This window comes from Kogia breviceps, chromosome 3, assembly GCF_026419965.1.
Source record: "Kogia breviceps isolate mKogBre1 chromosome 3, mKogBre1 haplotype 1, whole genome shotgun sequence".
Lineage (NCBI taxonomy): Eukaryota > Metazoa > Chordata > Mammalia > Artiodactyla > Physeteridae > Kogia > Kogia breviceps.
The window spans coordinates 162,424,500-162,448,692 of record NC_081312.1 but is presented as its reverse complement, the minus strand read 5'-3'; the positions used below and the strand labels follow the sequence as shown (position 1 = coordinate 162,448,692).

The window sequence follows — 24,193 nt, the reverse complement described above, 5'->3', positions numbered from 1 at the left end:
ATAAACTATTTGGTGGGCTTGGTCTCAATTTAAAGGCAGGAAGCACTTTGTAGGCATTTGAGCAACAAAGCAATCATTTTCATTTTAAGCTGTTATGGCACTGAAATATTAATATGAAGCCCATTTAGAAAAGATTAGATTCTGGAGATCATTGAGAGTGGGCGAGTCAAGTGACCTCCCTGGGTGGTGTTTCAAAATCCATGACTAGTTACTTATTCAAAGTTTCAGTTAAATGGGCTATCATTCTGAACTTCTACTGATTCAGATTCTCCAAAATGGAAATCTGAATATGTAAAATTAAAATATTATACAATATGTGAAATACACACATTGGTCAGATTTTCCCAGCCATGAACTGATTTAAATTCGTTTTTTGAAAAAATATTATCTTTAAAGAAACTTTCAAAATGAATGAATCCTTTCCCCCAAGAAATCACATAAAAGAGAATTGTGGCAAATGATATTTGAAAAGAAAATTTTAAATTATATCTCATTGAAAGTCACACATTTCTTTTGAATAATTACTTTAGGTAAAGGATAGATTTGTGGATTTTTAAGTACTTTACATCGTTTTAATGTAATTTAAAATTTATAGACAGTAAAATCCACTCTTCTTTTGTGTACAGTTTTACAGTTTTTGGCAAATGTATAGAGTCGTGTAATCGTCATCATAATCAAGTTATGAAACAGTTCCTCATCCCCCAGCAGCGCAGTGGTTACAAATCTTCCTGCCAATGCAGGGGACACGCGTTTGAGTTCTGGTCCAGGAAGATCCCACATGCCCCGGAGCAACTAAGCCCGCGTGCTGCAGCTACTGAGCCTGCGCTCGGGAGCCCGTAAGCCACAACTACTGGGGCCTACGCACGTGGAGCCCATGCTCCACAACAGGAGAGGTCACCTCGGTGGGAGGCCTGCACACAGCAGCAGGGAGTGGCCCCTGCTCACCGCAACTGGAGAGAGCCCACGTGCAGTGGCGAAGACCCAATGCAGCCAAAAATAAATAAATAAATATATTAAAAAAAAAGAGTATAGTTGATTTACAATGCTGTGTTTCAAGTGTACAGTAAAGTGATTAGGTTATACACACACACGCACACACACACACATATATTCTTTTTCAGATTCTTTCCCATTATACTTTATTATAAGACATTATATAGTTCCCTGTGCTACAGTTGGTCCCTGTTGTTTATCTATTTTATATATAGTAGTTTGTATGTGTCAGTCCCAAACTCCTAATTTATCCCTCCCCCCTCCTTTCTCCTTTGGTAGCCATAAGTTTGTTTTCTATGTCTATGAGTCTATCTCTGTTTTGTAAGTAAGTTCATTTGGATTATTTTTTAAGATTCCATGTATAAAGTGATATCATATGGTATTTGTCTTTCTCTGTCTGACTGACTTCACTTAGTATGATAATCTCTACGTCCATCCATGTTGTTGCAAATGGCATTTCCTTCTTTTTTATGGCTGAGTCGTATTCCACCGTATATAAGTACCACATTTTCTTTATCCATTCCTCTGTCAACAGACATTTAGGTTGTTTCCATGTCTCATCTATTGTAAACAGTGTTGATATGGACACTGGGGTGTGTGTATCTTTTCGAATTAGAGTTTTCATCTTTTCTGGATATATGCCCACGAGTGTGATTGCTGGATCATACAGTGATTCTATTTTTAGTTTTTTAAGGAACCTCCATAGTTTTTTCCATAGTGTCTGCACCAATTTACATTCCCACCAACAGTGTAGGAGGGTTCCCTTCTCTCCATGCCCTCTCCACCATTTATCATTTATAGAGTTTTTGGTGATAGTCATTTTGAACTGCGTGAGGTGATACCTCATTGTAGTTTTGATTTGCATTTCGCTTTGATTTGCATTTCTCTAATAATTAGTGTTGATGAGCATCTTTTCATGTGCCTGTTGGCCATCTGTATGTCTTTGGAGAAATGTCTATTTAGGTCTTCTGCCCATTTATTGATTGGGTTGTTTGGTTTTTTAAAAAATTAAGCCGTATGAGCTGTTTGTATATTTTGGAAATTAATTAATTAATTGTAAGTTGCATTGTTTGCAAATATTTTCATTGCCAGTCACTGGTTGCCTGCCCCAAGGAACTGTGCGAGAAGTGAAAAGTTGAGGAGTGGCCTACAAATCCAGAGACACAGCTATAAAGATCTAGCAACATGCACGGCTGCCAGCATCTTTGCTTCTCATCCTCTGCCTCTGCTTTTATTTATTTATTTATTTTTTGCGGTACGCGGGCCTCTCACTGTTGTGGCCTCTCCCGTTGCAGAGCATAGGCTCCGGACACGCAGGCTCAGCAGCCATGGCTCACGGGCCCAGCTGCTCTGCGACATGTGAGATCTTCCCGGACCGGGGCACGAACCCGTGTCCCCTGCATCGGCAGGCGGACTCTCAACCACTGCGCCACCAGGGAAGCCCTGCCTCTGCTTATTTTTTGTTGTGGAACTAAATGGGCAGAGCTTCAAATATGTCCCACCCTCTGATTCTGAGACTCAGCACACTGTTGAAAGAGCAGCACAACGTGTCCTTGGGTCATTTTACCTCCTTTGGACGACTGTGGGGTGCAGGCGGTTTGGGTTGGTAGATTAACAGAGGCTGAATTCAGTGGGGAATAGGATGCTGTTTCTCCTACCCACAGCCCAGGGCTGTGCCCTCGCCCATGGGCGGGACTCCTGGTCAAATGCCAATAAATATGAACCCCTAGGAATATTCTTAAGCCCATAAAAAATATTTTGTTTCTTTTTCTCGGCTAATTGCCCTATGTAGAAACTCAAGTATGATATTGTAAAGAGTGTTGAGAGTGGACATCATTGTCTTTTTCCTGATCTTAGCGGAATAACATTCAACCATTAAGTATAATGTTAGCTGTGGAATTTTCGGTTGATTCTTTTATCAGGTTTAGAAAATTCCCTTTCATTCCTAGTTCGTTGAGTGTTTTTATTGTGAAAGACTGTTGGATTTTGTCAAATGCTTTTTCTGCATCTACACTGTAGTTGTACACTTCTGTACTGCATTGATTGACTTTCGGATTTCAAACATAACTTGCATTCCCAAGATAAATCTGACTTAGTCATGGTCAGGTTTTGCTTTGTGCCTCTGTTCTTAGGTGCATATAAGCTTATAATTGTTATGGCTTCCTAATGGATAAGCCCTTTTTTCATAATAAAAATTCATTCTTTGTCTACAGTAAGAATTGTTTTTTCTGAGAGTCTATTTTGTCTGATATTAGCATAGCCATTCCACATTCCAGGTCTTTGGTAACTGCTTGCATGGAGTATCTTTCCTCTCCTTTTACATTTCACATAATAAGGAAGGACTTATTTATGCACTTGGCTATTTGTTTATGATTTTTTTCTTTAAGATTTTTACAATTTTAAAAGATTTTTCGATTTTTAAAAAGATTTTGAGGGGGAGTTTTTGACCATTTTTCCTTCAGATATTCTTTCTGGTCCCTTACCTCTCTCTTCTTCTTCTTGGACAACCATTTTCTACATGTTCATTTGCTGAGTGATGTTCTACAGCTCTCTGAATATCTCCTATTTTTTAAAAGTTGTTTTTCCTTTTATTCCTATATTTCAGATATGATCATTTCAACTGATCTCTCTTCAGGTTTACTGAATCTCTCCTCTGCCAGCTCAGATATTCTTTTGAGCCCCTCTAGCGTGCTTTTCCATTGTAGTTACTCTACTTCCCAATTACAGAATTTCTATTTGGTTCTTTTTCATAATCTCTGTATCTTTCTATATGGTGATATATCATTCTCATGCTGCCCTTTAATTCTTTAAACATAGTTTCCTCTAGTTCATTAGACATATTTATAACAGTTTAATTAGAGTCTTTGCCTAGGAAACCCAACATCTGTGTTTCCTCAGGGACTGTTGTGATGATTACTTTTTTTCTTTGCATAGTCCATATTACAGACGCTTGGGGAAATTTGATCACCAAGTGGATATTTGAAGATACTAGTAAATATAAAATTATGAATTGTTATTGTTAAGTGAATCCACGTGTAGGATTGTTATGTCTTCTTGGTAAATTAACACTTTGTCCTTTTGTAATGTCTCACTTTATCCCTTTAATTTTTCTTTTCCTAAAGTTCACTTAGTGTAATATTAATATAGTCACTCCAGCTTTCTTTTGCTTAGTGTTTGTATGATATATCTCTTCTATCTCTTTCTACCCGGTTCACTTCTTCTCTGTATCATTATACTTACAGTGGGTCTCTTGCAAACACCATGTATTTGAGTTGTTAACATTTTTTAAATCTGGTTTTTCAATCTTTAGCTTTCACTTGGTGTGTTTAGATGATTTAAATTGAGTGTAATTATTGATTTTGGGGGGCTTCTACCCTTTTGTTATTTCTTTTCTGAGGGTCACCTCTGTTTTTTGTTTCTCTGATTCTTCTTCCTTGCTGTAATGGACTGAATGTTTGTGCACTCCCCCCACCCCCCAAAATTCATAGGTTGAAGCCCTAAGCTCTAATATAACTGTATTTGGAGACAAGGGCCTTTATGGAAGTAATTAAGGTTAAATGAGGTCATAAGGGAGGGGTCCTAATCCAATGGAATTAGTGCACTTGTAAGAAGAGACACTGGAGAGCTCGGTCTCTCTCCCTTTCTCCACAGGCACACAGAGAAGTGGTCCTGTGAGCACACAGTGGGATGGGGGCCGCCTGCAAGCCAGGGAGAAATCTCTCACCAGAATGGAGTTTGCCAGCACCTTGATCATGGACTTCCAGCCTCCAGAACTGTGAGAAAAGAGATTTCTCCTGCTTAAGGCCCCCAGTCTGTGGTTCTGTTATGGCAGCCCAGGCAGAGCAATCCATTTGCCTTCTTATTTTTTTGTTCCTTTGAATATTTTCTATTATTCATTTTAACATATTTATTTTTTTAGGAGCATGTCTTTTCATTCTTTAAAAATGGTCAATCCATGGGATCAAAATATATATGTCTAACATCACAATTTTCTTCGAGTTAATATTTTATTCCACCAAGTCAAACATAGAAGACTTAGAACCAAGTAGAACTGTTTAGACTCCCCTTGATGTTATAGTTTCCATGTGTCTTACATCTCCATAGATTGAACCCTCCCCAGGCAAGGTTAGAATTTTTACTTTCCAAAGTCATACATATTTTAAAGATTTTAGCAGTGGAAAACGTTCCTTTACTTTAGCACAGATATTTACTATGTCTGTTGCTTTTCCTTCATTCTAGAATTGTGAAGATTCCTTCTGATATCGTTTCTCTTCAACCTAGAGGTTTTTAGATTTTTTTTTTTAACAGCTCTTCTGCAGAAGATAAGTTATGTTAGATGTATTCTATCTGAAACTGCATTCTGCATAGTAGTCACCGTCATCTTATGCCTTTCTTGTGTCTCACCACAGTGGGCTCTTTCTTTCGTATTCTTTATATTTATAGGCAAAATATGCAAACTTTATCCTTGAGAGTCCTGCTCTGCTGCTTTCTTTCCCTCATCTTAGTTCTAGTATCATACAATTCAGTAATTCCTGTTGATTTAACACATACGCATTTCTCAGATATACCTGTTCTTTTTCATTCTAAATGACACTGCAAAATAAAAAATCTGGAAGGTATCTCTACTTCCATTCTTGCCCCTCTCAAACCTATCAAACACACAAGCACCTCTATAATATTTCTTAATTTGAAATTTACCCAAGTCTTCTTATTCTTAAAACCTTTCAGTGGCTCCCTCTTGACTACAGGATAAAATGCAAAGCCTTAACATGGTATCAAGTTTTATAAATGCATCATAATTCCATTGCCCCTAATAGGCAATATGCTTCTTGAAGTCATGGCTTGTGTTGCATTTTCCTTTTTTGGGGGGGATCCTCAACACGTAATATAATTATTGGTATAATGTAGATACTTACTAGTATTTCCTGAGCTGAAAATCTTGTCTTTTCCCCAAGTTTTACCAATAATACAAGTACACCTAATTTATGGCAGTTAATGTATCCTATTTTCCAGTCCAATTGTTTTTGTCCACTTACATGTTTATACACCTTAATAAACTCTAAGTTGTCTTAATACAGAAACTTCCTCTTTATTTACTGCACTTTGCCTACAGTAGTCGGGGTCTTCCCTTATAACTATTTGACAATCAATACATAGCTTGTAATTATATAATGAAATAAAAGCAGACATTCAGGGATACATTTCTTTTGAAATTGTAAAGGTTCCTTCTTTTATAAAAATTTATTTATTTATTATTTATTTATTAATTTTTGGCTGTGTTGGGTCTTTGTTGCTATGTGTGGGCTTCCTCTAGTTGCAGCAAGCGGGGGCTACTCTTCATTGTGGTGCGCAGGCTTCTCATTTTTTTTTTTTTTTTTTTTTTTCGGTATGCGGGCCTCACTGTTGGTGGCCTCTCCCGTTGCGGAGCGCAGGCTCCGGAAGCACAGGCTCAGTGGCCATGGCTCACGGGCCCAGCTGCTCCGCGGCATGTGGGATCTTCCCAGACCGGGGCACGAACCCGTGTCCCCTGCATTGGCAGGCGGATTCTCAACCACTGCGCCACCAGGGAAGCCCCAGGCTTCTCATTGTGGTGGCTTCTCTTGTTGTGGAGCACGGGCTCTAGGCACATGGGCTTCAGCAATTGCAGCATGCAGGCTCACTAGTTGTAGCGCATGGACCTAGTTGCTCCGCCGCATGTGGGATCTTCCCAGACCTGGGCTCGACCCCATGTCCCTTGCAATGGCAGCCAGATTCTAAACCACTGTACCACCAGGGAAGCCCCCAAGATTCCTTCATTATTTCATTCATGGTCATATTATTATATGATATATTTTTATATGGATAGTGTTTTCCTCAGTAGTGTAATATGAGTAATTAATTGTTTTTTCAAAATCACAATTAAGAAGGCAGAAATGGCACATATGTGACATATTTCATATTTCAGAATATAACTCATCATATTCTCCAATCTGTTGATTTGCCAATGTAAAAAATATATATCTGTTAGATAACAAAGTGAAAAATAGTAAATTACCCCTGCTGAAACATAACTTAGTGATCACCAAGGCTATACATTCTGACATCATATGACATCAAAACCTTTTTTTGGGGGGGAGGGAGGGTATGCAGGCCACTCACTGTTGTGGCCTCTCCCGTTGCGGAGCACAGGCTCCGGACGCGCAGGCTCAGCGGCCGTGGCTCACGGGCCCAGCTGCTCCGGGGCACGTGGGATCTTCCCAGACCGGGGCACGAACCCGTGTCCCCTGCATCGGCAGGTGGACTCTCAACCACTGTGCCACCAGAGAAGCCCGACATCAAAATCTTTAAATAAATATCCCTTAATAGACATTCACGGATACTTGCTAATTATAATATTTTCTAAAAATAATCGGAAAACTTATTTTTTGAACATATAATTAAATAAAGAAAATAGTTTGTAAGAACTTTGATCTTGCTTTGGTTGGAGGTTAATTTTCTCTTTTAAACATTGATGTCTATACTCATCTTGACATTCACCTTGTGTTATCATGTGGCACATCTGCCCAAGGACATGGTGCTTCTTGATCCAAGGTCATTCCTGGAGTGCTATAATTGCCTATGAAGCCTGTAGGGGAAGCAGAAGAAAGAGAAAGCGAACAAACAATTTGAGTTGGTGGACCACTGAGTGATCAAAGGATTCGCATTAGGCTTAAAGGAGGAATTCCAGCACCGGCCAACTTTTGGCCAAGAACTTAAAAATGAAATAGAAGGGTGTGGATGGAAGATCTGAAGTTTCCAGGGACACAGATCAGGTGATTTACTGTGAGAACCAAACATAAAAAAGAAAAGGGAACAAGAATTTAATTGAGCCAAATTTTCTTTTCTTTTGTCCTTAATTTTCCCCAGATGTGTTGACTTCTCTTCCTTTTTCTCCTTTTGAGTCACACACTTTACACCCACACATACACACACAACACACACTTACACACACTGTAAACACACTCATTCATCATCTTATTCTTGGCTGTATTATTATCGACAATCCTGGAAGTATATATATTGATTTACTTCAACCCAAAGAAACAAAATTAGATATTTTAGTAAAATTATAAGCCAAAAAACCAGAATTGAGTAGTAGATATCCCAGTTCTCGTAAAGGATTTAGATATTTTATACTATTAATTATAGATATGAAATTATATAACCCAAGAGCTTCATAAAGCTGCAGCTGTTATAATTTCACACGTCCCAGTGGTACTAACTTCAAGATGCTAGGTTGCTTCAGAGAAGCTTCCCCGGAACTGACTCATACAAAAGAGCTGGAAGGGGGTCAGCTTGACCCTTACAAAATGAACTGGAAGGGCTTCCCTGGTGGCACAGTGGTTGAGAGTCCGCCTGCCGATGCAGGGAACAGGGGTTCGTACCCCGGTCCGGGAGGATCCCGCGTGCCGCGGAGCGGCTGGGCCCGTGAGCCATGGCAGCTGAGAGTGTGCTCCGCAACGGGAGAGGCCGCGGCGGTGAGAGGCCCGTGTACCACACACAAAAAAAACCAAAAACAAAATGAACTGGAAAACTGAGTCAATTAAGGGTCATTCAGGATAAAGTTTTCCACAATCTATTCAATAAGAAAGTCAGTTTTAGGGGACAATCTATGCAAACTGTGGGATTGGTAGTCTGCTGAATTGTCCTGCAGTAGGTATATGAAGAGAGAGGATGGGCAACATTTAGTGGAAAATGAATAGTGTGTCGGCGGCTCACATCCAATGCTTGCAGCAGCCAGGTACCTCGAATGCTGCTGGCTGCAGAGGGACACGACTCTGCCCCATATGTTCATCTTGACAGTTTGAAATATTTTTATTAAAGTCTCCCCTCCACACTCTAACAACTTCAAGTATGAACATATCCTTTACTTCTCTGGCTTTTTGTCCTCACTTCCATACTCTTTTTTCCATTTTTCTAAAGTTTTCCTATCAAGTGATGTTAAGAGGGTTCTTGAAAAATGAATAATATTAAGCTCAGGAAGAAGTACATTTATTTAAAGATATTGATGTGCCAGGCATTATACTCACCACGATACATAATCTAGGACATTATATGAAGAGGGTATTATTATCTGAATTTTAAAAATAAGGAAATAGGGCTTCCCTGGTGGCGCAGTGGTTGAGAGTCTGCCTGCCGATGCAGGGACACGGGTTCGTGCCCCGGTCCGGGAAGATCCCACATGCCGCGGGGCGGCTGGGCCCGTGAGACATGGCCCTTGAGCCTGTGCGTCTGGAACCTGTGCTCCACAATGGGAGAGGCCACAGCAGTGAGAGGTCCACATACCACAAAAAACAAAAAAACAAAAAAAACAAAAACAAAAACAAAAAAATAAGGAAATAGAGACATACAATTATTAATTAGTTCAAGTTTTAAAATACAAAAAGAGTAAAACTGGTGACCAGGCCCTTTGTGATCTGGTCTCTGCTAACCTCCTCAGTCTTGTCTTGAATAGTTTACCATCTATGTATTATGATCTGTGATGATGCAAAAACAAATTTACATTATGAAGGAAGCTGACTGAGAATATTCCGTCAAGAGATGACAAGGAGATATTAATTGTATGTCATTTAAAATGGGTCAAGTGTACTTCCCTGGTGACACAGTGGTTAAGAATCCACCTGCCAATGCAGGGGACACGGGTTCGAGCCCTGGTCCGGGAAGATTCCACATGCTTCGGAGCAACTAAGCCCACGCTCCACAACTACTGAATCCCATGCACCTAGAGCCCATCCATGCTTCACAACAAGAGAAGTCACCACAGTGAGGAGCCCGCGCACCGCAACGGAGAGTGGCCTTCGTGCGTCGCAACTAGAGAAAGCTCACACACAGCAATGAAGACCCAACACAGCCAAAAATAAATAAATAAATAAATTTATTTAAAAAATAAATAAAATGCATCAAGTGTCTTGGATATGCTCTAGTTTAGTTAATTATTTTTATATTTGTGAATATAAGAATAACACAAGGACTTTTGGTCTGTCCCATGAAACCTTGGTCTTTTCAACTCTAATTTTTCTTTATAGTCTGAAGTTCAGTAACTTTCCAGTCTCTTACCAGGATTTTATTTGTGTTTTTGTGTTCAGAAACCCAGTGCTCACTGTCTATGTGAATAACTATGCTCAGTTTCTTTGCCTCTACTTTCCAGTCCCCACACTCTATTCATTAAACTCACTACAGATTCCAATTAGGTTTCTGTTTTTTTTTTTTTTTTTTTTTTTTACAAATCTTGCTTGCCACTAGAAAACACATGAGAGTAAAAACATCAAGTGCAAAACGAAACAAAACAAAAAGTAAAACTGGAATTTGGACTCATGTTATAGGATGCCAGATGTCAACTTGTAATCCCTAAACCATATAATTAATTTTAAACCACACGGATTAGAAATAAAATAATTTAACTGTTAAAATGTCAGCAAGAAATATGATTTTAAGCCTATGCTCATGCCTCTATCAACAAAAGATATATTTACCAAGTACATGGGAATAAATAAAATAATAAATTAGATAATTTTCAGGATAATTAGAGGACAAGTTCAATGACACATACATTATATTCCTAAATTATATAAAAGAATTTAAAAAGTAAAGTATACATTTTGTCTGTTTTAGGTATATGGATACCTTCAGGACATATATCCTCAGGTCTCTCCTAATGTGAGTTAAAACCTCATGGGTTCTAGTCAATCTAAGTGTAATATACCTCCCTCCCATTGCCGCCAGCCGCGGCGGGTCCTCAAAGTGCAACAACAATCGACGAGAGGGGGTAGGGAACTGAACGTACCAAGGTATAGGATCAGAAGGGCACAAGCAACTGATGGTTGCAAGACAAGTTTAACGACAAAGCGTAGCCGTATATATACCCCTAAAGCAGGGAATTTGCTTAGTCATGCCTTATCGGCATCAGCTGGTTAATTGGCTTCTCTGCTTAGTCACGCCTTTATCGGCATCAGCTGGTTGATTGGCTTCTCGGCTTCTCCCTCAAAGGCACCAATTTCCCCTCCAGGGTTGCTTTTCCTAGCTTTAGGGAACAACCAGGGACTCCCAGTAACTGAGCAGGTCCCTGGAGCGATTTGGCCAAAGGCCATCTCCTTTTTTACGTTCATACCATAAAGTCCAGGATGCAGACCAAGGAGAGTACAATCGGGCCCTGAGGCTTATGAGGGTCTTAATGGCGCCTTCCTCAGAGGGCAATGCTCACCACATTTCCCCCTCTTTTATTTTTTAAAGCTTGATAATGCAATTTCAACCCATACACCTCCTGACGAAGAGCGGCGAGACGGCCAACAATAAAGCGTAATAAATAAGGTAAGTCAATTAACATCAACAATACACATGACCCCACGGTAATCAATCCTGTGAGTCCATTTTGAAACCAATGCATTGAGTTTAACCATTGAAGCTGATCCAAGAGTCCTTGAATTAATTGTTGGGGCCCGTCTTCTTGTAGATGAGCTTCTTGAATTGCTTGTATTTCTGCATTAAGTTTTTGTATGTTCAAACTAATGTGTCCATCAGTCCATACACTTAAAAAATGCATTTTTACTTTGTTCCAATCCCAGTCAGTTTCATTATAAGCGTGTTGAGTCACACAAATCCAAGTATATTTAGCATGGCAAATCAAACGCATTTTCAATTTTAAAGCCATAATTTGGTCTCCTAAACCTATGAGAGCATTTTTTAACTCATCAACCTCAGTTTTTAGTTGAGTATCAATATGACTTTGTAATGCTAATGCAATACTGGTATTTTTAGACAATTGATTAACATAATGTGCTTGTTGTACAGTTTTACTTAATGCTAAACTGGCAGTAGTGGCTGTGGCTGTTAAAGCGGCTAAGGCTAATATGCTACATATTAATATTCCAATGAATCGTTTAGGTCTTTTTAAAGCTTCAGATAATTCTAGCCAAGCTTGTATGCTAGTACTATGATACCATGGTTCAGAAATATTTACAGGCAGCATTACATAGGAAGGTTGTTTTAACATCATAACAGAAAAAGTTCCTTTCATAGGCAGAATGCAAGTACTAAAAATACAATTCTGACAAGTTATATTATATCCTAAGGAACCAGAAGTAAACACAATCTGTAAATCTCCTATTAGCAAGGCATATGAGGGTGTAACACAAGTAATAACTGGTTGAAAAGAATAAGACAATGCAAACTTCCCAAAATCCCAATGCTTATAAAAAACCAAACTATTATCAGTAACAGAAACTGAAGAAATTAGAATGGTACCATTATTATAATTTAAGGTGCACCAGATTTGAGAATTCAAAATCAGATTGGGGAAAATCAGAAGGAAAAAAGGAGGGAAACGTCAAACTTGTAACAGCTTTAACTACCTTTAAACTATGGCCGGCCAGTAAAGTCCCTTGTCCTCCTACATATACTTCAACACAAAAATAGTATCTTTACCAGTCTCATTCTTTCCATTTTTGTTATTGTTGCCCTGTGAAATCATTATTTCTAGAACAGCAAGAAGATGTAAAGCTTTCTCAGCTTGGTAGGTTAATATATACAGGTCTACGAGCAAAAAACACACTGCTTGGGCAAATTTTTCTTCAAAAGGTTCTATGAACTGATAAAGTTTTTCACCAACGGATATGGCTTCTGTATACTGTCGGACATGATACAGGATGACTGCTTGATTGTAATACAACATACTGTTTTCAAGATCATCTAGTCCATCCATTTCTTCAACAGCCGAGTGCACCTGATTCTTCAGTTGGTTAAGTGTCTGTCTTAAACTATCTGTTGTTGTCTGGTTACTTTTGAAAAACTCAGCTACTGCCGTATTCAAAATTATTTTATAATCGTCTTTGTTTATATCTTGTAGGCAGGCAAAATGTTACAGACAGACATCATAATTTCCAGCTATGAAAGCCTGGAAAGCACTGGTGGACAACTCCTTCTCTTGATCAGTGATTTCAGGTCGCTTCTTGGATACTTCTTGTCCCATATTTTTTTACTTCTGACTATTGCCCCGAGTTACTATCAACTTTACTATGTGGCCACACTTTCACTCTTCACTTCGGGGATTCACCTACCGAGATTCAGATGTCCCTCTTATCAAGTCCCTGTTCGGGCGCCACTTGCTGCCAGCCGCGGCGGGTCCTCAAAGTGCAGCAACAATCGACGAGAGGGGGTAGGGAACTGAACGTACCAAGGTATAGGATCAGAAGGGCACAAGCAACTAATGGTTGCAAGGAAAGTTTAATAACAAAGCATAGCCATATATATACCCCTAAAGCAGGGACTTTGCTTAGTCACCATCTTATCGGCATCAGCTGGTTAATTGGCTTCTCAGCTTAGTCACGCCTTATCGGCATTAGCTGGTTGATTGGCTTCTCGGCTTCTCCCTCAAAGGCACCAATTTCCCCTCCAGGGTTGCTTTTCCTAGCTTTAGGGAACAACCAGGGACTCCCAGTAACTGAGCAGGTCCCTGGAGCGATTTGGCCAAAGGCCATCTCCTTTTTTACGTTCATACCATAAAGTCCAGGATGCATACCAAGGAGAGTACAATCGGGCCCTGAGGCTTATGAGGGTCTTAATGGCGCCTTCCTCAGAGGGCAATGCTCGCCACATCCCATGATATAGCAAATTTGCTAATGATGGTCTCACTGTTTCTACTCTTGCTTTCCCACAGGCTGTTCTCACACATCATTCAGGATCTTTCTGGAATATAAGCCAAGTAATTTTCTCTCCTATGTTAAAACCCTGCAATGACTCCCTGGTCATTTTTTGTTTTGATTTGATTTGTTTTCTTTTTTTCTTAGTGCAAATGCTTTTTTAAAAAAACATCTTTATTGGAGTATAATTGCTTTACAATTGTGTGTTAGTTGCTGCTTTATAAGAAATTGAATCAGCTGTATATATACATATATCCCCATATTTCCTCCATCTTGCATCTCCCTCCCACCCTCCCTATCCCACCCCTCTAGGTGGTCACAAAGCACCGAGCTGATCTCCCTGTGCTGTGCAGCTGCTTCCCACTATCTATTTTACATTTGGTAGTATATATTAGTCCATGCCACTCTCTCACTTTGTCCTAGCTTACCCTTCCCCCTTCTTGTGTCCTCAAGTCTATTCTCTATGTCTGCGTCTTTATTCCTGTCCTGCCCATAGGTTCTTCAGAACCATTTTTTTTTTTTTTAGATTCCATATATATGTGTTAGCATATGGTATTTGTTTTTCTCTTTCTGACTTACTTCACTCTGTATGACAGTCTCTAGGTCTATCCACCTCACTACAAATAACTCAGTTTCATTTCTTTTTATGGCTGAGTAATATTCCATTGATATATACCAAGAACATGGTATATCTCTCCATTTGTTTTTATCATCTTTAATTTCTTTCATCAGTGTCTTATAGTTTTCTGCATACAGATCTTTTGTCTCCATAGGTAGGTTTATTCTTATGTATTTTATTCTTTTTATTGCAGTGGTAAATGGGAGTGTTTCCTTAATTTCTCTTTCAGATTTTTCATCATTAGTGTATAGGAATGCAAGAGATTTCTGTGCATTAATTTTGTATCCTGCTACTTTACCAAATTCATCGATTAGCTCGAGTAGTTTTCTGGTAGCATCTTTATGATCCTCTATGTATAGTATCATGTCATCTGCAAACAGTGACAGCTTTACTTCCTTTCTGATTTAGATTCCTTTTATTTCTTTTTCTTCTTTGATTGTTGTAGTTAAAATTTCCAAAACTATGTTGAATAAGAGTGGTGAGAGTGGACAACCATGTCTTGTTCCTGATCTTAGAGGAAATGGTTTCAATTTTTCACCATTGAGAATGATGTTGGCTGTGGGTTTGTCATGTATGGCCTTTATTACGTTGAGGAAAGTTCCTTCTATGCCTACTTTCTGGGTGGTTTTTATAGTAAATGAGTGTTGAATTTTGTCGAAAGCTTTTTCTGCATCTATTGAGATGATCATATGGTTTTTCTCCTTCAATTTGTTAATATGGTTTATCAGATTAATTGATTTGTGTATATTGAAGAATCTTTGCATTCCTTTGATAAACCCCACTTGATCAGGGTGTATGATCCTTTTAATGTGCTGTTGGATTCTGTTTGCTAGTATTTTGTTGAGGATTTTTGCATCTATGTTCATCAGTGATATTGGCCTGTAGTTTTCTTTCTTTGTGACATCTTTGTCTGGTTTTGGCATCAGGGTGATGGTGGCCTCGTAGAATGAGTTTGGGAGTGTTCCTCCCTCTGCTATATTTTGGAAGAGTTTGAGAAGGATAGGTGTTAACTCTTCTCTAAATGTTTGATAGAATTCGCCTGTGAAGCCATCTGGCCCCAAGCTTTTGTTTGTTGGAAGATTTTTAAGCACAGTCTCAATTTCAGTGCTTGTGATTGGTCTGTTTATATTTTCTATTTCTTCCTGGTTCAGTCTTGGAAGGTTGTGCTTTTCTAAGAATGGGTACATTTCTTCCAGGTAGTCTATTTTATTGGCATATAGTTGCTTGCAGTAATCTGTCATGATTCTTTGTATTTCTGCAGTGTCAGTTGTTACTTCTCCTTTTTCATTTCTAATTCTATTGATTTGAGTTTTCTCCCTTTTTTCCTCCCTGGTCTTTTTAACCTGACTAAAATCCAACACTCTCTCCATTGTCTCTATGAATCCCTGCACCAGCCCCCACTCCTGTCCTGTCTGACCCAATGCTTCCTCTTTAGGGCATTTTCACCAACTTTTCCTTATGCCTAAAATGTTCTTCCCCTTGATTCCTCTGTGGCTAATTCTCTCACCATCTTCAGATCTGTGCTCACAAACCCCTTCCTTGATGAAGTTTAGGAGAGGAAAATGTTTTCCTCTACCTTCTTAGGTTCTGTTCATGAGCTGCTGCAAATTAAACTAACAAAAGCCAGATTAACAGGAGGAAAGGTATACTGATTTTTTTGCTCTTTAACATTTTTATGTGCATAGGGGCTTTGCAGAAAAGAAGTGAAAATCCAAGTAGGCAGTTAGACTGGGACTTATATACCATTTTAACAAAGACTAATAAATTGTGGAAAAGTGACAAGAAAGGAGGATTTGGGCTCTAGAGACAGTAAATTGTGGGAAGGTAACTATATGGGGAAAGTAATAGTGATGAGGTTTATTTAATAAGGTTTGTTTATGTAGATTCACCCTGGAGCTGCCTCCATCTCAGAGCTAATGAATCATATCTCAGCCTTTTGGCTAAGACCAAGTGTAAGGATCCAATAAACATGTGTGTGTATGTATGTGTGTCTCAATCACCCACCACAGTACTTCTAACACTAATAACAGTGTAATTTCCCACAAATTACAGTACTTCTTTTTCCTTTTCCTAAGGTGCCTATTAATTTTCCCCATTGGAATCATTTATTTCAGGGCTAACCAAACTGATGCGGGTTAAGCCCTCTAGAAAATAGACTTAGTCCAAGATAAAAAAGGAGCATTAATTCTTTTCCACTACAGGATAAATCCAACATGGTTGACCAAGCTGAAATAAAAAGAACAGACAATGGACTGGTTCAGAAAAGAATTGATTTTTGATGTTTATTCTATGTGTAATCTGATCACTCATCCATATCCCAGTAATATCAATATTATGACAGCTTTCAGACATGTCCTCAGAGTAGGAAGAATTATTGGGAAAGGAGGAAGTATGTGTAAAGGATCAATTTGGTTTGCTTCTGAGATAAGGAAAAATATGGAATAATATATTTTAATTCTCTAAAATACTGAAATGACTTCTTGCTTCATTTTTCTTTCCTTTGCATCTCAAACCTAAATTCCATGAAAGCTCCTGGTAGTGATTTTATCTGAATTTCAATTAACCTGTAGTGATGGTGAAAAATCCAATGAATTGGTTGGCATGTGGTGATATGTTCAGCCTGAGTTTTAAATATCATAATGTTTTCTGCTATATTTCATATCTTCAACTCTAACTTTAAAAAGTGATGATGCTGTAAAAATTCCAATTTTCCCCTAAACAGAGAAACTTTTTTCTTACTTTTTCTTGGTAGTTAGAAGAATACAAAAGATAATAGATTGTTTGATCTGTTTAGGCTACTCTAATATAAAAAAAGTACATTTTCTTGTAAGTTGTAGAATATTTAGAGATAATAAATATTCACTATTTTAGTAAATGTATCCAATAAATATTGATTCCTCAACTCCTCTCATTTATTTCTTTTATGACTTTCTCTGTCTTGACTTCTTGGCATCATGCATACCATAAAATGTGTTCGTTTCAAAAATAAATTCCACAGTGTAAATACTGAAATCAACAGGCTTATATTTTTCCTTGAACTTAAAGATATTATACAATTCACAAACTTTCTTGTAGTAATGGTAACAACAACAAAAAAGCATCAAGTTCTTTTCCATTGTTTTTAAAATTCAAGTCACAGAGACATTACTCAAACATTGGAACAACAAAGACAATGTGTTGGATGAAATCTGGACATCTTGACAGCAGGATGGTCCCTGATCAGCTTTTTCTTTGCCCATTTTATTCTCCTTTAGACTCTGCTCCATATCCCAGCAAAAATGTTCCCCAGCCGCTCCATGCAACCCAAACCCTGGCAATCACTGTCTCAGACGGAGACTAATTTTCTCCTGTACAGGGTCCATAATAAACCTCAAATATATTGATTTTCTAAACTCATGTTTTCACCTCTGGACCATGGAAGGGAAAACTTATCATGAGTCTGAGCTATACCCACCCTGTGTTGAGTAAACTTGGATGCCCTAGATCAGAGAAGGATTTCTCAAATCAAAGGGAGTCAAAGAGGCAAAGGATGACAAGCAAAAAACATTTGATGAAATTTTAGAAGCAAAATAATTTTGAAAAATACTCCATTCTAACCATCTTATTTAATAGATGAGAAAACTGAGGTGCCTGAAGAGTTCTTTGACTTTGTAAATAGTGACCCCAGCAAGAAGAATACTGCTCTTTCTATTGATCATTCTAAAACCCTGCAAATATGTCTGAAAATAGATTAATCTATATGGTGATTCACCTCTTTAATGTCATCATAGATAAAGCAATTATTAAAATTTGCACCCATAACTTAAAATGAATTGCCCTTGCTAGCAAATAGATTATTTTCCTTGTCTAAATTACTTTCCTGCAATATGCACATACCTACAGAAACATCTCTCAAAGGAAGAATGAGCTCAATCAAGTTCCTGATCACCAACTCCGATCCCCTCCTGCCCTGCCATTTGTGCAAAGATAGATTTGTATTATCTTCATGGACCCACTAGTAGGTCTGGAAGATCCATGCACAGAATTTCCAATTTCCCATATGACTGCTACCCTTCAGCGCTAACCCTTTGGCAATGTGGACTGGCAGAAGCTCATAACACATCATGCAGTTGGCCTTTGGTCTCTGCCGAGCCAGCCCTTTGTTACTGAATCCACCGGATTGCAGAGGAAGACACGGTCATTATCCCAAACTCTGAAGAAGTAAGCCAAGAGTATTTCAAATAACTGAACATTTTACCAGAGCAAACCCTTATCCTTTCAAGCCCAGACCCCCAATGAAGAGACAAATAACATTCCAAGACATGTGTCAGCATCTTAGCTGTGTGCACACAGAGACACAGAAACTTCTAGCTCTGAAAGGATCTTCCAGATGTCAAATGAACACGCCGACAGCCCAATCGCATCATCCGATTTTGTTGTCACAAACCTATACAGTTTTCATACCCAGTAATATAAATATGTGTGAGTAAAGACACATATGTAAGTACATTTACATATGCGTACATGTATATTTTATATATGCACATGGCAAAATGTATAAATATAATATCTATCCAAAGCTGCTTGTTCTCTTTGGGGGGACCCAGCAACAGACAGCAAAGTTGTGATGCCTTCCTGACTCTGTATTTCCCATCATTCCACAGGGCATCTGCCCATCTGACAGTGAATCAGCTTTCTTGCCTCAGTGGCCAGGTAGGGCAGGGTCACCTGCAAAATCAGACAAGTAAAGGAAGGAAGTCACAATCAGAATGACAGCAACTCAAGTCCTTCTTAAGAACATGTGAGGTTTCTCACCTCTCCATTTGTTTCCTGTTTAATATGTGGTTTGGACATTTTGAGGAAGAAATCTAATTTCAAAGTTGTCTAAATATGTTTAGTGACAAATATCATGGTGTTTGAAAGCACATTACTCTGAATGACATATGTCTTCTGCACTACTTACTCATAAGCCCAGATCTTTTTTCTGTAATAATTTTCCTTCAGCAGGAAATATTTTGCTATTTCTGAATAGCTAGCAAAGTTATATACTATGGAAGTTATGTACTACAGAAACTACATACTCTAGAAACTATATCATAAGTTTTGGCCTTGTGAATTTATGCAAATTAATGACTGACTTATAAAATAGATAAGCAACAGGGATTTATTGTATAGCACAGGGAACTATATTCAATATCTTGTAATAACCTATAATGGAAAATAATCTGAAAAATATATATATAATAAACTACTACATGTAAGTAAATTGTTTGCATGGGTTTTGTGAGCATTTATAACCAAATTATTGACTCTGAGGAAGGGGTTAGGGAGAGCCCCAATTTGTAGCCAACTGAAAATTGTGGGTACCTTGGGGACCCACTACTTGAGACTGGCATCTGAAGTACGGGCAACTTTGTGGGACTGAGCCCTAACCTGTGGGGTCTGCACTGACTCTGGGTAGTTGGTATCAGAATTGAATTAAATTGCAGGACACCCCGCTGGTGTCTGCAGAGAATCGGAGAACTGCTTGACGTGGAAATCCCACACAGTTGGTGATAGAAGTGTTGTGAGAAGAGAACGTTTTCCTTTAGCAGGAAAATGCATTTTCCAACCTTCAGTGAATACAAAGCTGCCCGGCAATGCTGATTAGAGTCCCTAAGGGGGAGGAGTTACTGTAGGAAGTTACTGGGCAGGCTCAGCATGGCTCAGGGGTCCCTGGGACTGGACCCTTTCTACACCCCTGTCTCAGCATCCTCTGCTCCCCACTTCCTCTGCACCCTCTCTACTCCACCCTGGACTCTCTGCTCTTCTTCAACCCTTCAGAATCAGCCCAGCCTCAGAGCCTCTGCCTGGCAGTGGCCTCTGCCTCGAATCCTCTCCCCCTGGACGTGTTCAGTGCTCACACCCTTGCTTCTTTCAGGTTGGCAGAAACTTGACCTCGGTAGAGAACACTACCTCCCTCTAGATAACAGAAAATGGCTCCTCTGCCTTCAATTGCTGTCATCTCTCCCCACTTCATTTTCATCCATTGCACTTGTTGAAACCTGACTGTACATTTTATATCCAATGTTTATATCTTTATTCCTCCTTCACCCCCTCTACCTCTCACGCTCATGAAGCCTTTGAGTTCAGACATTCTGTGTTTCCAACGATCTTTCTGCCCATTGTCTGCCACATCCTGGGCTCTCAAAAATATTTGTTGAATGGATGAACTGCAGGCAAGTAGAAATCTTAAAACACATCCATGGTGTGGTGCGTATTTTCCCAAAACATTTAAAAAAGTGCTCAAGATCAGAAAACTAAGCAAACGATGCTTTTGGTATTTGCCTTTCTCATGGTGAGATGCTTAATTGAAATCTGTGATAAGTACAGCAAATCAAACCTTTTGAGAACTTCAACTGCTTGGTTCTTGGTGTGTGTTGTTCTCAGTGATGTTACATTAAATTCAACCATGAATCTGAAAGAACATTAAATCATATTCTACAGCAGAGGGTTCTGTTGTTGATGTTGTTAAATCCATGAAGATGATTTTTAAATTGGATCGATCTACTATGAATAGCAAAAACTATTTTTTAATACTTGCCCTGCTCTTCAAGACTGATTTTCCCTAGAATTTCTAACTCTCTCTACATGCGGTGTCAATTTCAGTCCTTCCCTTTAGTTGGCTTAACCATCAGAGTCTATTCTTCCAATGAAAAAAATCACTTGATAAGGATTTCTGTGAAATATTACTCAGCACCCTCTAAATAGTCACAGCTGGCTCTGACTCCCAATTCCCGGTCTTTTGTTTTCCTACATTTTTTATGGAACTGTAAAAAAAATCTAGCCCATCTAGAGATGTTAGTGCTTACATTAAAAGAATATAAAATGTCTTTATGGAATGCCAGGAAATCCTAAAATTAAAATTATATTATTCTATTCATTCATTCACTCCACAAATATTTATCGTGTCTCTGACATGAGTCACGGGCTATGACAAGTGCCGATGCTTAAAGAAGAATGAGTTGCAATTGTTATTATAAAGCAAGCGATTGTCTGAATGTGGGTGGCGCTCTGTCCTAATTCTCCTTTCCTGTAACAATGCAGGCAGAACAGGTTCAGAGACACAGCCGACATTAAGTCTGCCTCAATTCCTCTTTTTGAGAACCCCACAGCCAAGAGCTTACTTCTCTCATGTTGCCTCACTGTAACTTTGGAATTTTTCTTTTTTTTTCCCCTGCATATTATTGACCTACACTTTTTCAAAGGCCCCCAGAACCCTTCTTTCAGCCATGTGTTAAGGGCACAAAGCAATCCAATAACTCTTTCACATAGGGTGAGGGGCAAAGAGGATTGGGTTGAACCTCCGTGGGTATGATCATTAGGACGGACCTCCTACAGTACTGTGCTGAGCCCCAAGTGGTCCATTTTTAGGGATGGAAATTTGGGCTTCTGGAAAACTGTCAAATAAAATAATTTCATATGAGAAGAGCCCCATCCTAAACACAGTTTATCCCTAAGCTCCATAGTGGTAATCTTTCTTTATGAACCAAAGAATTATTTTCTCATTGAAAACCTGAGATACATGAAGGGTATTGTGTTCCTAACAGTTATTCTTAAAGATATTAACACCCCCCCCCCCATATCTTATATGCACTGGTGTTTTCTCCTCTTCAAAAGCATCATATAAAGTCTCTCTTCTGTTTCCAAAAGGGAGAAAGATTACAAGACTGAAGTGTAATAATAATAAACAAAAACATAAGAATACATAAGTGGTTTCCCTGCTAAGGCCAAATCCACATGGGATAAATAAGAGATTAAGGCTTTCAAAGAGAATATCCATGGCTTCTTATTTTCAAAAAAGGGAGCTGCATGGATAAAGAAGATGTGGCACATATATACAATGGAATATTACTCAGCCATAAATTGAAACAAAATTGAGTTACTTGTAGTGAGGTGGATGGACCTAGAGACTGTCATACAGAGTGAAGTAAGTCAGAAAGAGAAAAACAAATACCGTATGCTAACACATATATATGGAATCTAAAAAAAAATGGTTCTGAAGAACCTAGGGACAGGACAGGAATAAAGATGCAGATGTAGAGAATGGACTTGAGGACATGGTTGGGGGGGAAAGGTAAGCTGGGACAAAGTGAGAGAGTAGTATTGACACATACACATTACCAAACGTAAAATAGATAGCTAGTGGGAAGCAGCTGCATAGCACAGGGAGATCAGCTCCGTCCTTTGTGACCACCTAGAGGGGTGGGATAGGGAGAGTGGGAGGGAGATGCAAGAGAGAGGAGATATGGGGATATATGTATATGTATAGCTGATTTATTTTGTTATAAAGCAGAAACTAACACACCATTGTAAAGCAATTATACTCCAATAAAGATGTTTTAAAAAAAAACGGCGCTGCATAGGAAGCTTACTCTATAGGTGAGTGTATAGCTAGACTCTTATTATAAGTAGGATAATCAGGAAAGTGTGAAGGAGAGGGTGGGGACACTAGAAAGCCCCAGTATGCTTCATCTTTACCACTTCCTCTAGGTGAGACTGAAAATGCATTCCTCTACCTCAGCTATGCCCCAGGAAGTCGTGACACCATGATGTAAGTACCCTTCACGCTTCAGTGTGAATTAAAGGGCTGATTAAAATTTTAACAAAAGGAAGATTCAGTATAAGGACACAGGTTATTGGAGGGAAGGATATCCCTTGTAATAAAGAATCTAAGAATATAACAATAAAGAACATTCAAGAAAAAACACTCAGAAACATTGCTTCCGACTCATCTAGTGAGTTTGGACAACTCAACAAATATATTAAATGGTGAAAGGCACAATTCTAATGGCTTACTCACACAGAAGCTGAGATGACCCACATTTATATTCTCATACTGCATTATCAAAGTGATAAAAACATTCTCCATGTGCTGTCAAAGTATTAGTGCTTAAGTTCAAAATGGGCTAATGCCCACCAGTCCTTTGAAGTACATCAGCCAAATGATGATTTCTACCTTAACACAGACGATATACATTTTAGCACACATTATTCAGCTAAAATGATTTTTAATCCTCATGCTTTCTGATGATGATCTGATAAAAGTTTAATGGTCCATTAGAGTAGATAGGTCAGATTTATTCCTACACATATCAAAGCAAGCCTTGGTTGAACCAGTCTGTCCTTTATCTTTTGGGGACTTGTAAAGTTTTCCATTACTTATGTTATTATTTCTGTGTTTTTGTGGTTATCAGAGAAAAGCAGTTTCCATTGCAATTTATTATTTGCGTTTGTTTTGGGCTTTAAAAATATTTTATTTATTCACATAAGGTACAGACAGATAAATGTTTGGCTGTTGAACTGTAATTATTCACCAACCCTTCTAATAAAGTTTGACTGCTCGTATTAAAATGTCATTTCACTTTACCGTTGTTTAAGTGGATATAAAACAAACAATGCTTTATGCTCAGACATTTTCTTTCATGAATCAGTCCAAAGTTATCTCAGTTCCCCCTTCACTGTTCTTACATCCTTCCTTCCCTAAAACAAATATTTTAAAAAGCTTTCTGAAGTCCTTATTACAATTATGATCTAAATAACTAAAAATGAAATTTTCCCCTAAGCACTGCCTGACATTGAACAAGTCTAACCCACACCAACTATTTCTTTATGACCTGTTATGTGCTGGACATGGGAATTACAATGATGGCAACATGGCCTGGCACTAGGGGAAATTGCAGCTCATCTGTCAATTATTTGTTTGGGTGATTTCTGTGGATGCATATGACAACAGCTTTTCAATAATGTGTAGTATGGACTACGTGAAGGCAACATGCCGAGGGTAGAGATAGGTATGAGGAACGCACATTGCATTTCAGACTTTATTCTTCTTCCCTTACACCAGCCAACGTGGCTTAGGGGATATTTTATTTTACCAGGTAAAATTAGAAGCAGTTGCAAACTTGCT

General features: G+C 38.7%; 1 long non-coding RNA gene across 1 annotated transcript in view; it reads left to right on the top strand.

The window, feature by feature from the left end:
• The window catches only part of LOC136793858 (uncharacterized), a 186,350-nt gene that overhangs the window by 100,190 nt on the left and 61,967 nt on the right, over nucleotides 1-24,193 (top strand). Inside the window, exons 4-6 of the long non-coding RNA XR_010839877.1 lie at nucleotides 4,645-4,768; nucleotides 10,624-10,668; nucleotides 11,242-11,319. This is a non-coding gene — a long non-coding RNA (uncharacterized lncRNA). The remainder of the gene's footprint in view (nucleotides 1-4,644; nucleotides 4,769-10,623; nucleotides 10,669-11,241; nucleotides 11,320-24,193) is intronic.